This window comes from Tachyglossus aculeatus, chromosome 3, assembly GCF_015852505.1.
Source record: "Tachyglossus aculeatus isolate mTacAcu1 chromosome 3, mTacAcu1.pri, whole genome shotgun sequence".
NCBI lineage: Eukaryota > Metazoa > Chordata > Mammalia > Monotremata > Tachyglossidae > Tachyglossus > Tachyglossus aculeatus.
The window spans coordinates 88,019,530-88,034,305 of NC_052068.1; the positions used below are offsets into that span (position 1 = coordinate 88,019,530).

Here is a 14,776-nt window from a genome sequence, read left to right on the forward strand (position 1 = left end):
TAGAGATAAAACAGTGTCAACACAACACTTCAGAGACAATAGGGTTTGAAACCTGACATGAAGTGGTGTCAGATGAGTTCAACTTTGGCAACCACACCAGCTCTGTCACTCCTTCTTCATTTGCCCACCAAAGAAAGAGAGCAGCAGCTAAATATTTAAAAAGTTGAAAATTAAACAAGCGATCAATGAATAGGATTGATTGATTGATTGTTCTCCCTCCTACTTAGACTGTGAACCCTATCAGAGACTGGGACTGGATCCGAACTAATTAACTTGTATCTACCCCAGTGCTTAGAACAGTGTTTAACACAAAGTAAGAGCTTAAATACCATTATTTAAAAAAAAAATGAGACCAGGCTATGGCAGTTCCCTCTGGATTATGCTGAAGAGAATTTTTCATCCCTGAGAAATAAATGAGATTATTTTCTTAAAGGCGCAATCATCTCACAGTCACCTTTGATAAATATAAATGGAAATATGAGTCGAGTGAGGTGCATCATAGCATATGGTCTTTGTTCAGCCTTCCAATGGATTTAAAATTGTGTCCCCCGAAACATTTCCCAGCCTTACAGTTCCCAGCATCGGAGCAATGAGGCATCTAATGACTGTAGCCATCCATAGCCTGGAGAAATCCTGTGCCCGCGCTACGGGTCGTATTTTCTATTTTTATCCAAAGGCTCATTTTCTCACAGCCTGAATTTCACTGGTTTGGCCTAACTTTTTTCAGGTCCTTAGCCTGGAGGATAAATGGCCTTTTTGGAGATGATGCAGCCAATGCAGGACAGAGTCACACTTTTAGGATTACTACACAAGACCTTTGTGACTATTTCAATCACCAGGGTTGGGCCTGGCTTGGGAGTCGTCTTCAGTTTTCATGTTTCATCAGCGCTTGTTCCCTAATAGTCAGCCACAGGCAGGAAATTATTTTGGACTAACTTCCGGCATATCAAAAACAAGAAGTACATTCGACAAAATATTAGATTGTTAGTTCCTGTTAGGAATTGGGTTTAATAATTAAATTATTATAATTGTGGTATTTGTTAAGTGCTCACTATATGCCAGGCACCGTATTAAGTGCTGGGGTGAATGCAAGCAAATTGAGTTGGTCACATTCATTCATTCAATCGTGTTTATTGAACACTTACTGTGTGCAGAGCACTGTTCTAAGCATTTGGAAAGCACAACAGTCCCCGTCCCATGTGGGGCTCATGCTCTCAATCCCCATTTTACAGATGAGGTAACTGAGGCTCAGAGATATGAAGTGACTTGCCCAAGGCCACACAGCAGACAAGTGGTGGAGCTGGGATTAGAACCCATCACCTTCTGACTCCCAGGCCCATGGTCTATCCACTATGCCATGCTGCTTCTTTAACTCTGTTATAGTTTACTCTCCCAAGTGCTTAGTACAGGGCTCTGCATATAAGAAATACTCAATTTGAATCATTGATTGATTGATTTAGTAGTCATGAAGGGGATTTTGAACTAGAGAGTTTTCTTTTAGTGTTAGAGCATTAATACATCTGTTACATTGTACTCTCCCAAGAGTTTAGTACAGTGCTCTGCACACAGTAAGTACTCAATAAATATGATTGATTGATGGATGGATTGATTGATAGTGACCCTGAAAAGAGGGCTGAAAGAAAATTTAGACAGTGCCTCTCATTGATTTGATGAGTTTTTGCTTCTTTTGTGATCACCAAGCAATCAATCTGTGGCATTTATTGAGTGCTTACTGTATGCAAAGCACCATACTAAGAGTTTGGGAGAGTACAACAGAGTTGGTAGGCATGACCCCTGCCCACAAGCAGCTTACAGTTTACAGGAAGGAGACAGTCACCCTCTGTAATCATTTTCCAGTGCCAGAGAAGAAATACCTTACTAACAGACTGTTCCTCCTCCTTTCATATCAGGAAGTGGGGTGGTCCATTTTGCAGTCTGGAGGAGCTAGTGAAGAGTTACACTCCAGACTGTTTAGCATGAAAAGGGTTGGCTTTGAGCCACTCATGGGCCAGGGTCCCTGTCTAATTCTCTTTTCCAGCTCATAGTATGGTGATCAGCACCCAAAGGCGCTTGGTGAACATAATTACTACTACCTCCGTTTAAGCTGCCATCATCTGAAAGGATTTCCGCCTCCAGCCACATACCTCAGCAAAGTGATTGGAAAAAGCCAGAATCGTCAAACTCTGACTGCACGGAAAGCCGTTTCATTAAAGTAGGTTGATGATGGATACCTTCTGCTGTCTCTTTGCAGACTCCTTGTGGCTGGGCGACAAAACCAGCAAGTGCAGGGAGATGCAGGCCCACCTGACACCCTGAGAATGCAGGCCCACCCAAGGAAGAGAGAGAGGGCAACTCAGGACAAGGCCCAGAGCAGAGGAAACTTCAGGCGGATCAGCAGCATGGTCGATACAGCGGATTGCGGGGCAGCCAAGATGTTCCCCAGCACTGGTGAGAAAGAAGAAAAAGCCAGGCTTCCAGCCCCTGACGAAATGTATCGAGTGTAGTGACAGGTAAAGAAATGGAGGGCTATATCCCTTTCAAATGATATGGCCATTGAGAGAATTTATGAGCTTGCAGTAGACATAAAATGTCAAGCAACGGAAAGATTATAACTGTGCAGACAATCCACAAAGCTGCCTGATAAGATGATGGATCAATGCGGTATGGTTATTAGTTTATATCCATTATGTTAGTCAAAGCAAAGTTTCGGGAAATTTACCTTTGGAGAAGGTTAATATCCCTTACAAAACAGGAAGAATGCGACACTTATGAAGCACAGTTTAACCGCAGAGCACCAAATATCAAGCCATTAGTTTGGCATTTCCCACCTCTTCTGGGTGTAGGAGAGAGCAGTATAATGAGCCTATTGTCCAGATGGAGTCACCGAGTTCAGAAGGTAAATGGATGTGCCTGAAGTATTATCCTAGATAAAGATCACCTCTGGAAATCCAGCCCAGCTTCCCGTTCTCCAGGCCCAGCTAACTTCTTCTTTAAAGAGCTTTTCAACTGATCACTCAGTCAATCCTACATATTGAGCACTTACTGCATGCAGATCACTGTTCTAAGCGCTAACTGTTCAGTAGAATGACTTTTCAACCAGTCAATGGAATCTATTGAGCACTTACTGCAGCAGAGCAGAAACCTCAATTAATAATTTTCAATGAGAGTTCTCCTAGAGAAGCAAAAGGATATTTTCTGTGGATGTCCCCCCTCAAATTTTGTAAAATTCTTCCCAGGTGGTTAACAGTGCAACATGAAAGTCACCAGGGTGAAGTTATAAGGCAGAAATTCTTCTACTTCAAGAGTGCTGTCCACTCTGATTTCAGGCACAGGCACTGACCATCTCTTCCAGTGGGTTTTCAATGAATCAATCAATGGTATTTACTGAGCACATACTGTGTGCAGAGCACTATACTATGTGCTTGGGAGAGGTCAAATGGGAGGTCAAATGGTCAATTGGAGAGGACTTTGGGCAAGTCACTTAACTTCTCTGGGCCTCAGTTACCTCATCTGTAAAATCATCATCATCATCATCAATCGTATTTATTGAGCGCTTACTATGTGCAGAGCACTGTACTAAGCGCTTGGGAAGTACAAATTGGCAACATATAGAGACAGTCCCTACCCAACAGTGGGCTCACAGTCTAAAAGGGGAAGACAGAGAACAAGACCAAACATACTAACAAAATAAAATAAATAGGATAGATATGTACAAGTAAAATAAATAAATAGAGTAATAAATATGTACAAACATATATACATATATACAGGTGCTGTGGGGAAGGGAAGGAGGTAAGATGGAGGGATGGAGAGGGGGACGAGGGGGAGAGGAAGGAAGGGGCTCAGTCTGGGAAGGCCTCCTGGAGGAGGTGAGCTCTCAGCAGGGCCTTGAAGGGAGAAAGAGAACTAGCTTGGCGGATGGGCAGAGGGAGGGCATTCCAGGCCCGGGAGATGACGTGGGCCGGGGGTCGATGGCGGGACAGGCGAGAACGAGGTACGGTGAGGAGATTAGCGGCGGAGGAGCGGAGGGTGCGGGCTGGGCTGGAGAAGGAGAGAAGGGAGGTGAGGTAGGAGGGGGCGAGGTGATGGAGAGCCTTGAAGCCCAGGGTGCGGAGTTTCTGCCTGATGCGCAGATTGATTGGTAGCCACTGGAGATTTTTGAGGAGGGGAGTAATATGCCCAGAGCGTTTCTGGACAAAGATAATCCGGGCAGCAGCATAAAGTATGGATTGAAGTGGAGAGAGACACGAGGATGGGAGATCAGAGAGAAGGCTGGGGATGGATGGGGATGAAGACTGTGAGCCCCCGCGTGAGACAACCTGATCACCTTGTAACCTCTCCAGTGCTTAGAACAGTGCTTTGCACATAGTAAGTGCTTAATACATGCCATTAAAAAAATGGGTTTTCATGAGGGGAGGGAGAGCAGAAGCAGAGAAGGGCAGATCTGAATTCTGCCCTGTCCTGTTCTGAGTTCAGTCCTTGAAAAGTTTGAATTGAGTGGAAGTGCTGAGTGGGCATTGCAAAGCCATCTGTGATGATAATTAATAATAATTATGGTGTTTATTAAGGGCTTACTATGTGCCAAGCACTGTTCTAAGCACTAGGGCAGACACTAGATAATCAGGGTCCACATGGGGCTCACAGTCCAAGTAAGAGGGAGAACAGATATTGAATCCCCATTTTGCATATGAGGGAACTGAGGCACAAAGCAGTTAATTGCCTTGCCCAAGGTCACAGACCAGACAAGTGTCAGAGCCATGATTAAAACCCAGGTTCTCCTGCTTCCAGGCCTGTGCTCTTTCCATTTGGCAATGCTGACAATGGGAGTATAGAGCTGGGACTTTTCTGACTCTTGCTGAGAATCCAGATTTGGCATAAAATTGTAATAGTGGCAGATGAGGATTTCGATCTTAGAAGAATGAACACGCACACACTCACACATATATTTCCATTTTCCTTAGTTTCCATCTACAAATCTTGGAGATCCCTCACACTTTCTGATGCTACCAAGGCTTGAAGTGGACCAGTATCAGTAAGAAATGGGTTTGGACTTATTTGATCAGGACCTTGAAGAAGTCAGAGTAGGCTTTAAGGACATTAGGCAGCAAGATTAAATATAGGCAAATATTATAAATATATTTACACCTATATGCACATAATATTTGCCTCTATTTAGCCTCTAACCTCTAACCTGTATTTAAGTGATATGTGTGTGTATATATATATATATATATATACATATATATATACATATATATATATATATATATATGTAAGTATTGTTCAGCTTATATAACAATCTGTTTTTTGGAGTAATTTGGACCCTTTGTACAGAGGCAGTGTGGCCTAGTGGAAAGAGCACGGGCCTGGGAGTCAGAACAGCTGCGTTCTTAATCCCCGCTCTGCCGCTTTTCTGCTGCGACTCATTGAACAAGTCACTTAGCTTCTCTGGGCCTCAGTTTCCTCACCTGTTAAACAGAGATGAAAACTCTGACCCCTATGTGGGAGAGAGACTGTGTCCAACCTGATTAGCTTGTATCTTCCCCAGTGCTTAGTACATTGCCTGGCACATAGTAAGCGCTTAACAAATACTATGTTTTTTTAAAAGCAGTCGCATGTGTTCTTTCCCTAATTTAATATGAGGAATGGTAGAAGATGGTGGAAGTAACTAGAAAGGGGAAGGTTTGGCACTGACAACTGAGGGTGAATCCAGAGCCAAGGTGAGGGCATGGCTAGTGGGGTGATTGCCATAGAAGGCTAGTTTGAAGGGGTACAGCATTGTCATTTCTGGCAGTGATTTGTTGGACTATGTAAAGACCCAAACAGTATTGTGATATATGAATTAGCAGTTATAAGGAAGGTTCATATTCCATTCAAAGGTGCCAAGCTAGAAACCAGAAGCTTATTAACAGCTGTTGATGTTGATTTTTGAGGTGCCTGGGGTGAGTGTTTGAATTCTGACTAGGCCCCTAGCCTGCTGGATGACCTTGGTTAAGTCACTTAACTTCTCTTAGGTTCTTTTCTTAACTTCTTCCTTAGGTCACTCATCTTTAAAATGGAGATTATATATCTGTTCTCCTACTCCCTCCCTACTGCGGAACAGAGACTGTGTCTGATCTGAGAATACTGTATCTATTTCAATGCTTGCCACAAAGCAAGCTCTTAACAAAACTTACATTAGGAGTCCTTTTCCATAGCAACTTCCATGTCTGAAGAGGCCTTTTTAGGAATGCATTGTTCAACCTAATTGGGCAATTTCATGGTCATTGGGCAGTTCATGATCTGTGAATTTGAGGGAAGAGCTTGCTCTCTCTCTACATCCACAGTCTCTGTTTCTGACTCCCTGCCTTGGCTTTTCTATCTCTTTTCTTCTCATTGGGGTGATGGATTGAGCAGTGCAGGCGGGAGCCAACAACCCATGATGTGACTTCCAGTTTGACAGATGTTCCTGTTTGATCCACAGTCTTCATTCTTGATCTTGCTTTGCTCTTCCTCCTTGGAAGCAGGGCCAGGGTAAGGGCATGGAGCTGGGAAGCAGGAGAGCCTCATGTACCAGACTGGATAGATGGAGTGTGACTATTATTATTAATGATAATAATAATGGTATTTGTTAAGCACTTACTATGTGCCAGGCACTGTACTAAGTAAGTGCTGGGGTGGATAAAAGCAGATTGGGTTGGACACAGTCCCTGCGCCAAATGGGGCTCACATTCTCAATCCCCGTTTTACAGATGAGGTAAATGAGGTACAGAGAAGTGAAGTGATTTACCTGTGGTCACACAGCAGACAAATGGTGGGGCCTGGATTAGAATCCATGACCTTCTGACTCCCAAGCCCATGCTCGATCCTCTATGCCATGCTGCTTCTGTAATACTTGCATTTTGCTAGGGAAAAGGAGTGAGGAGAAAGTGCTGAACAGAGCTGAAACAGGTGAATTAGGGGAGAGCCTGTTGGCAATGGGCTTGGTTGGTGGGCAGTCCAGAGAGAGTGGCTTAGTCTTCTTAGAGAAGCAGCGTGGCTCCACTAGTGGAAAGAGCACGGGCTTTGGAGTCAGAAGTCATGGATTCACATCCCGGCTCTGCCAATTGCCAGCTGTGTGACTTTGGGGAAGTTACTTAACTTCTCTGTGCCTCAGTTACCTCATCTGTAAAATGGGGATTAAAACTGTGAGCCCAATAATGGGACAACCTGATCACGTTGTAACCTCCCCAGTTTTTAGATCAGTGCTTTGCACATAGCACTTAATAAATACTATTATTATTATTATTATTCTCCTGAGAGATGGGATTGGCCTGATAGCTATGTTGGTGGGTGGAAATTATCTTCAGAGTGGGACCTGGTTTGGAGGAAACACAGAAATTCCCAGGGTGACACAGGAACACACAATGCCCAGAATAACGAATGCTATTCACCAGGGTGTTTAACCATTTTAATTTTTCATGATTCATCTACTAAAAATAGCATCCTACTAGAAACAAATACATTTGTATTTTCCATCTCTTTAATTAGTTTCTAATTTGGGGGTTCTTATTCGCTGAAAATCATCTTTCAAACATGATCCTCGGATGAAAAAAAATTTGAAAACCACAATCAATCCTAAAGAGATTTGACTCTTTAATTATGCTGATTCGAATGCTAGAGACCACTAGTAAAATTATCATTGCAGAAAAAGCTTGATTTTTGTAATTTGTGTGTTTTTAAAATTTGAATACATATTTATCATCTTAGACTCAAAGCTATGGCTCTTTTTGAACCTTTGATTCAGAGCTTCAGACCTTGACATTGGTGAGTTCCATGCTTGGAAACTTTTCTTCTAACCCTACGTGTGGATATGACTTCCAGAGACCTCATGGACTGAGGTGACAGCAAAGAAGCAGCACTTTCTTTTTGTTGGGGTTATTTTCTTGTTTTTGTTTAGTATTCAAAAAAATTACATAACTGTGTAGCCAGTTTCAGATTTGAAATTGAATGGTAAAACTGTACTCTGCATTAAAAATCTCTGAAAACTTGACCTAAGTGGAAAGAGCATGGGTCTGGGAGTTAGGGGACCTGAGTTCTAGTCCACTGGCCTGTTGTGTGACCTTGGGCAGTTTACTTCATTATTTTGTGCCTCAGTCTCCCCATCTGCAAATTAAGGATAAAATTCCTGTCCCTTCTGCCCCTGTAGGCTGTGAGCCCCACGTGGGACAGGGACTGTACCTAATCTGATAGTATTGTTTCTACCCCAGTGCTTAGTATGGTTCTTGGCACATAGTGTTTAGAAAATACCCCAATGATTATCATTAGAACAGTATTGAATCAGCACCCCTAGGGGCAAGCCAGCATTGGGAGATTTCAGGAATTTCAGTGGAAAAAGAGACACAGGCCTTGCTGTCCAGTAGCTTATAGTTATAGTCTAATGGGGGAATAAGGAGATCCCAAATACATAAATCAAAAGGTAAACATAAAATACAGATGACACATACAAGTGACGCACCAAATCTCAGACAGTGAATATGTCACTTGTGTTTAACTTTCCCAAGCTCTTCGTACAGTGCATCCCACCCAGGGAACACTCAGTAAATGCAATTATTACTACTCCTAAAATTATGGAAAATATGAACCAATAATTTCCCTAGACATGATGAAGTGCTAAAGAATTAATGGAAAGATTGGAAGCACTTAGGCTGGGTAGGGTTAATATGGGAAAACTTTATTGAGGAGTTGAGTTTTTACTTGCTGTTTGAAAGAGAGTAGGGTCATGGTTTGACAAAGGAGGGAAAAAGAAATCTTTTGGGAAGGAAAAGAGGAACGGGAAGGAAGGAGGGAATGCATCTGGGGAGAACAGAATTATGCTAAATAATTTTACTGTATTTTAAATTTTAAATTTATAGTTAGAGTTTAATGGGGGAATAGGGACATCCCAAATACTTAAATCAAAAGGGAAGCATGACATACAGATGACACGTACAAGTGACACACCATGTTGGTGAATCTGGTTCCCCAGCTGCCCACCAAATCTGTCCTTTGCCCTCCCGAAAACATCTGAGGACAGATACAAGAGGACAGGTTGGAGGTTCACAGGGGGCATGGAGAGAAGTGGTCACCCAGAGTTGGCCTTCAGCATTTTCTCTTCTCCTCACCCAGTCAATCAGTGGTGTTTACTAAGTGCTTACTGTGTGCAGAGCACTAGACTAACCCTGGGAAGAATACAATATAGAATTGGCCGACATGATCCCTGCCCACAAGGAGTTTACAGACTAGAAGGCTCTAGACTGCCAACAGCTCAAAAGGAAGGAGAAAGCTAGGGAGAACTGGTGCTCAGCTGAAGTCATTTTCCTCCTCCACAAAGGCCCTTTAAGAGACTATTTTGGCATTTTGCATCCAGAGCCCCCTTTTTACCTGTGGTGACCTCCTTGTTTTTTTCCCCTTTACCTCCTTCCGGAAATACCGGCCTCCTTGCTAGCTGTTGCCACGGATGTGGGCAGGAAGTTGGGAGGGTGGCAAGGACTTGACTGGGCAGAACAATGCAGGTCTTACAGAATGCTAAAGTCTCTGGGCATGCTGAAGCCCAGGGATGAAGTAAACCATCCTGCAGTGGCTGGAAGAACCCTAACGTAGACTGAACCTGGGCCATTTATGCCACCCTAACTGTTTACCTTTTCTGTGAGCCCTGCCATCACTGGGTCTGACCAATGGCCTATCCATTCTTAAATCCTGCCTCCAATGGGAATGATTGGATGCTCCCAGGTGTGGTGTGCTGGTTGCCCCTGACGTTCATCTTCCCTGCTTATAGGTGTACTCTCTGACATTTCCACCTTTTCCCTCACCACCTTCCCTTCTCATAACCTTTTTTGGACCTAATGAATTTTGTTATATCATTTTGCATCCTTAACTTTCTCCTTTATGGACCCATTATGGATTGGGCCTGAAGAGTTCCACTGTTTTTGCCTGTCCTCATACATAGAAGTTTCTCCATCCCCACTGATCATCTAAGTTGCTCCTTTCTCTACCTTCTCTAGCTCTGCTGTGCTGCTCAATCCCCTCATAAAACCTGAGGACTCCTTCTAGTACTGGAATTTGCCTCTGCCTCCTTTCCCTGCCTCCTAACACTCTGACCTTTCAATTCTCCAGACTGAAGTTTGGCACAGTTTGGGAATCAGTAAATGCATATAGCCAATTGACACTCCTCTTGTGGCTTCCCAGCCTCCCACAATCCTCCTTTCTTTCTCACTTCCTGCCTCCTGTTTCCTTCTTTCCACCAGACTCTAGAATGGAATGACTTTCCTTTTGTGCATTAACGTGCCACAGCTCTCTTCAAAAACCATAAAAAACCCCATCACATTATGAATCAGACACAGTCTTCAATTTGGAAACATTTACAATCACCCAAACACTCCTTAGAGCAATGAGGGAATAAGAACTGATTGAAGCTGTTGAAAGAGTATGACAGGCTTCTGAGAGGAAAGGTGAAGGAATCTTCAGCTGGTTTGAGTTAGCAGAGCTCTTTTGGGGTAGGGGCATATTCAGAGACTGCTTAATTGCTGGGTGATATTGTGTATGTTTGCAATGCTCCATGATGTGTAAATAATAATCAAGGACATTTGAAGCCTAAAATCCAGAACGGTTTAATTTAATTTTCATGGCAGGAAAGAAAGCCCAAAATTTCACGCTAGTAGCTCTAATCAATCCTTCTCATGCCAAATTGGCAGATTCTGGCTGGTCCCAAATTCTTCCCTATAACTACATTTGGCACCCCATAGACAAGCCTGGCTTTCTAAAACAAATAAAAGCCAGGTATCTGCCCCATGGAATCTTTCATCTAATTCAAACTCTGCCTGGGGAAGGTTTCTCTTTAATGTATTTCTTTTAGAGCAAATCCCATTGAGTTAGGATAAGCTAGCATCTCTCTCTCCCTCTCTCTCTCTCTCTCTCTCTCTCTCTCTCTCTCTCTCTCTCTCTCTCTCTCATTATCTCTCTCAAATTGACCTTATTGCTGCCTCTGATTAGTTTGGCGATGGATTCCAGATGGCACAGTTGACTTTAAAATGTAATGCACGGTTGGTACATGTGTGGAAATATGCCCCGCGGGCCCGATTGGAGGCCCCTATCTCCCACCAGAGCCCTTCCTTCCAAAGGAGCAAGAAAGTGATGAAAATTGCCCTGGGGAGGGAGGGAGAAGATACTTCTCCATAGTAATAATAGTAATTCTGGTATTTGTTAAGCGCTACTATGTGCCAGGCACTGTACTAACTGCTGGGGTGGACACCAGCAAATCAGGTTGGACACAGGCCCTGTCCCACATGGGGCTCATTGTCTAAATCCCCATTTTACAGATGAGGTAATTGAGGCCCAGAGAATAATAATAATAATAACAATTAGGGAATTTGTTAGGCACTTACTATGTGCCAAGCACTGTTCGAAGTGTTGGGGTAAATATAGGGTAATCAGGTTGTCCAACGTGGGGCTCACAGTTTTAATCCCCATTTTATAGATGAGGTAACTGAGGCACAGAGAAGTGAAGTGACTTGCCCAAGGTCACACAGCAGACAAGTGGTGAAGCTGGGATTAGAACCCATATCCTCTAACTCCCAGGCCTGTGCTCTATCCACTGCTACATCGCTCCTCTTGTCCATTCCTTGGCCTGACTTGCCAGCAGGTGTTGAGGGGCTGGGTTAGGACATCCTCAAGGTAACTCCAGGGAGGTCCTCTGGGCTGGTACCCAGAAGCTCTGGGGCAACCATGCATATGGGGAAGAGCCCCCTCTAAAGTGACCAATTTTCTGTCTAGCCCAGTTTCACTTCTGGTTCAGCTTAGAACAAGTAGGGGTCTGAACTTAATAATAATATACTAATAACTGCTTACTAGGTGCCAAGTACTGTTCTAAGCACTGGGGTAGATACAAGGTAATCAGGTTGGACACTGTCTCTGTCCCACCTGGGGCTCACAGTCTTAAAAATAATAATAATAATAATGATATTTGTTAAGCGGTTAATATGTGCAAAGCAGTGTTCTAAGCGCTGCGGTAGATACAAGGTGATCAGGTTGTCCCATGTGGGGCTCACAGTCTTAAACCCCATTTTAATGATGGGTAACTGAGGCCCAGAGAAGTTAAGTGACTTGCCCAAAGTCACACAGCTGACAAGAGGTGGACCGGGGATTAGAACCCATGACCTCTGACTCCCAAGCCCGGGCTCTTTCCACTGAACCACGCTGCTTCTCCGTTTCATTGATGAGGTCACTGAGGTACAGAAAAATAAAATGACTTTCCCAAGGTCACACAGCAGACAAGTGGAGGAGCTGGGATTATATCCCAGGGCCTTCTGGCTTCCAGGCCTGTGAGCCAGCCATGAGGCAATGCTGTTTCCTGGTCCAGACCAGGCTGCGACTGAGGCGGGTTAGGTTAGGCTGGAGGAAATCCACGACTGGGAGTATTTCATTTATTCAATCTTATTTATTGAGTGCTTACTGTGTGCAGAGCACTGTACTAAGCACTTGGGAAGTACAGTGGGCTCACACTCTAGAAGGTGGAGACAGAGAACAAAACAAAACATATTAATAAAGTAAAATAAATAGAATAAACATGTACAAATAAAATAAATAAATAGAGTCATAAATACGTACAAACATATATACGTATATACAGGTGCTGTGGGGAGGGGAAGGAGGTAAGGCGGGGGGGATGGGGAGGGGGAGGAGGGGGAGAGGAAGAAGGGGGCTCAGTCTGGGAAGGCCTCCTGGAGGAGGTGAGCTCTCAGTAGGGCTTTGAAGGGAGGAAGAGAGCTAGCTTGGCGGATGTGTGAAGGGAGGGCATTCCAGGCCAGGGGGATGACGTGGGCCGGGGGTCGATGGCGGGACAGGCGAGAACGAGGCACTGTGAGAAGATTAGTGGCAGAGGAGCAGAGGGTGCGGGCTGGGCTGTAGAAGGAGAGAAGGGAGGTAAGGTAGGAGGGGGCAAGGTGATGGAGAGCCTTGAAGCCGAGGGTGAGGAGTTGGAGAGTGGAAAGTGCATAGGCCTTGGAGTCAGGAGTCCCAGCCCTCCTACTAGTCTGCTGGATGATCTAGGTTAAGTCACCTAACCTTTCTGGGCCTCAGCTTCCACCTTTGTAAAATGGAAATAATATTACCACCACTACCTACTATTTAGCTTGTGTCCTCTAAGGAATAGGAATCCTGTCCAATCTGATTATGACAGCTATCCCAACGCTTTGACCAACAGTAAATTCTTAATACATGCTAATCCTGTTGTACTCTCCCAAGCACTTAGTTTAGGGCTCTGCGCACAGTAAGTGTTCAATAAATACCATTGATTGATGCCATAATGAATTAGTAATAATAATAATAATAATGGCATTTATTAAGCATTTACTATGTGCAGAGCACTGTTCTAAGCGCTGGAGCACTGTCACCTTAATAAAAATAATTGATTAATGGCTCACAATTCATCTCCTGTGTCCTCAGGTAAAATAGCATGATGTTGAGGAGATCTGGGAAAGGGAGGGAGATGCTTAGATAGTGGGACTCTAGGAACTGTAAGGGATAGGAAAGCCAGGAACATCTTGTCTACTGGGATGCCTGAGGCATTTGGGCAAATCTTCTTTTGCTTAACTTGGTAACTATACATTTCTCCTTGCCTGCAAACTGAAACATTGTCTTCTGTGGCATCCACATCAGTCAAGCTGCAACAGGGTATTTGGCAATGGGCTGCACACAGAAAGATAAGAAATGCTAGCTTGAGTCATGCCTAATCTCCTAGGGGAAGACAACCACCTCTCCCATCTCCCTTCCTTTTGGGAGAAGCACTTGGCTGCCATGAACATTCCCCTCCACCCCTGGGCTTTTGGCTGGCAATCTGGAAAAGCTGGCACCCTACGCCTGCCCTAACCGGTGACTAGAAGCCTTGTGGGGGGCATCTGGGAGAGCTCGGGCAGGCCTGGCACAAGCCTTTCTCCAAACCAGCTCTGCTCCCTATCTGCTCCCGTGGTTTCCACCCTGGGCATTTTTCAAGCAGTGGAACTTTTGCAAAATGGGTAAGTACCATTTGAGAAATCCGATCAATTTAGACCTGGCAGGGTGGGGCCACAGAGATTAGGCCATTTTGGTACAACTGTGCTGGGCCAGAGGCCCTGAGGCTCTACCTTCCCATGCCGTGGTGAGTGGCTCTGGACCACTGCCACAGCAAGTGGCAGGGGCAGGGAGGAGCAGTCACCTACATGAACATGAACATGAGAAGCATCATGGTTTAGTGGATAGAGCACGGGCTTGGGAGTTGGAAGGACCTGGGTTCTAATCCCAGCTCCACCACACGTCTGCTGTGTGACCTTGTGCAAGTCACTCGCTTCTCTGGGCCTCAGTTACCTCATCTGTAAAATAGAGATTCAGAGGGTAAACCCCATGTGGGACAGGGATTGTGTCTAACCTGATTAATTTATATCTACCACAGTGCTTAGAACAGTGTTTGGCACATGGTAAGTGCATAACAAATACCATTATTATTATTATGAACTGAATTGTCACTCCTTCTTTACAGTTGTGTTGCCCTGCAGTCCAGCTCCTGGGGTGTGGGGAAGTGGCAGGGCACTTTTTGTGAGCCACAGCCCTCAGCAGAGTGTTCAGAGAAGGGATGTGGCGGGACTTTCATTCTTTAACTCCACCCACCCTGCCTGGCACTGGGTTACTAACCCTGGATCCTGTAGTCCCCTGTGATGCTCTTGGAGTGGGGGGATGAGGGACGCAAAAGGGCTCAGGGCGAGATTTATCAGCGCTGCCTCTTCTCTCTGGCAGTGCTGGCCAGGCT

General features: G+C 44.6%; 1 protein-coding gene across 1 annotated transcript in view; it reads left to right on the forward strand.

Annotated features, from left to right (window-relative positions):
* ZBTB7C (zinc finger and BTB domain containing 7C) overlaps positions 1-14,776 on the forward strand; it is a 399,260-nt gene that overhangs the window by 75,884 nt on the left and 308,600 nt on the right. The window contains exon 2 of the mRNA XM_038744392.1: positions 2,252-2,510. The gene's annotated coding sequence lies outside the window, so the exon portion shown is untranslated. The remainder of the gene's footprint in view (positions 1-2,251; positions 2,511-14,776) is intronic.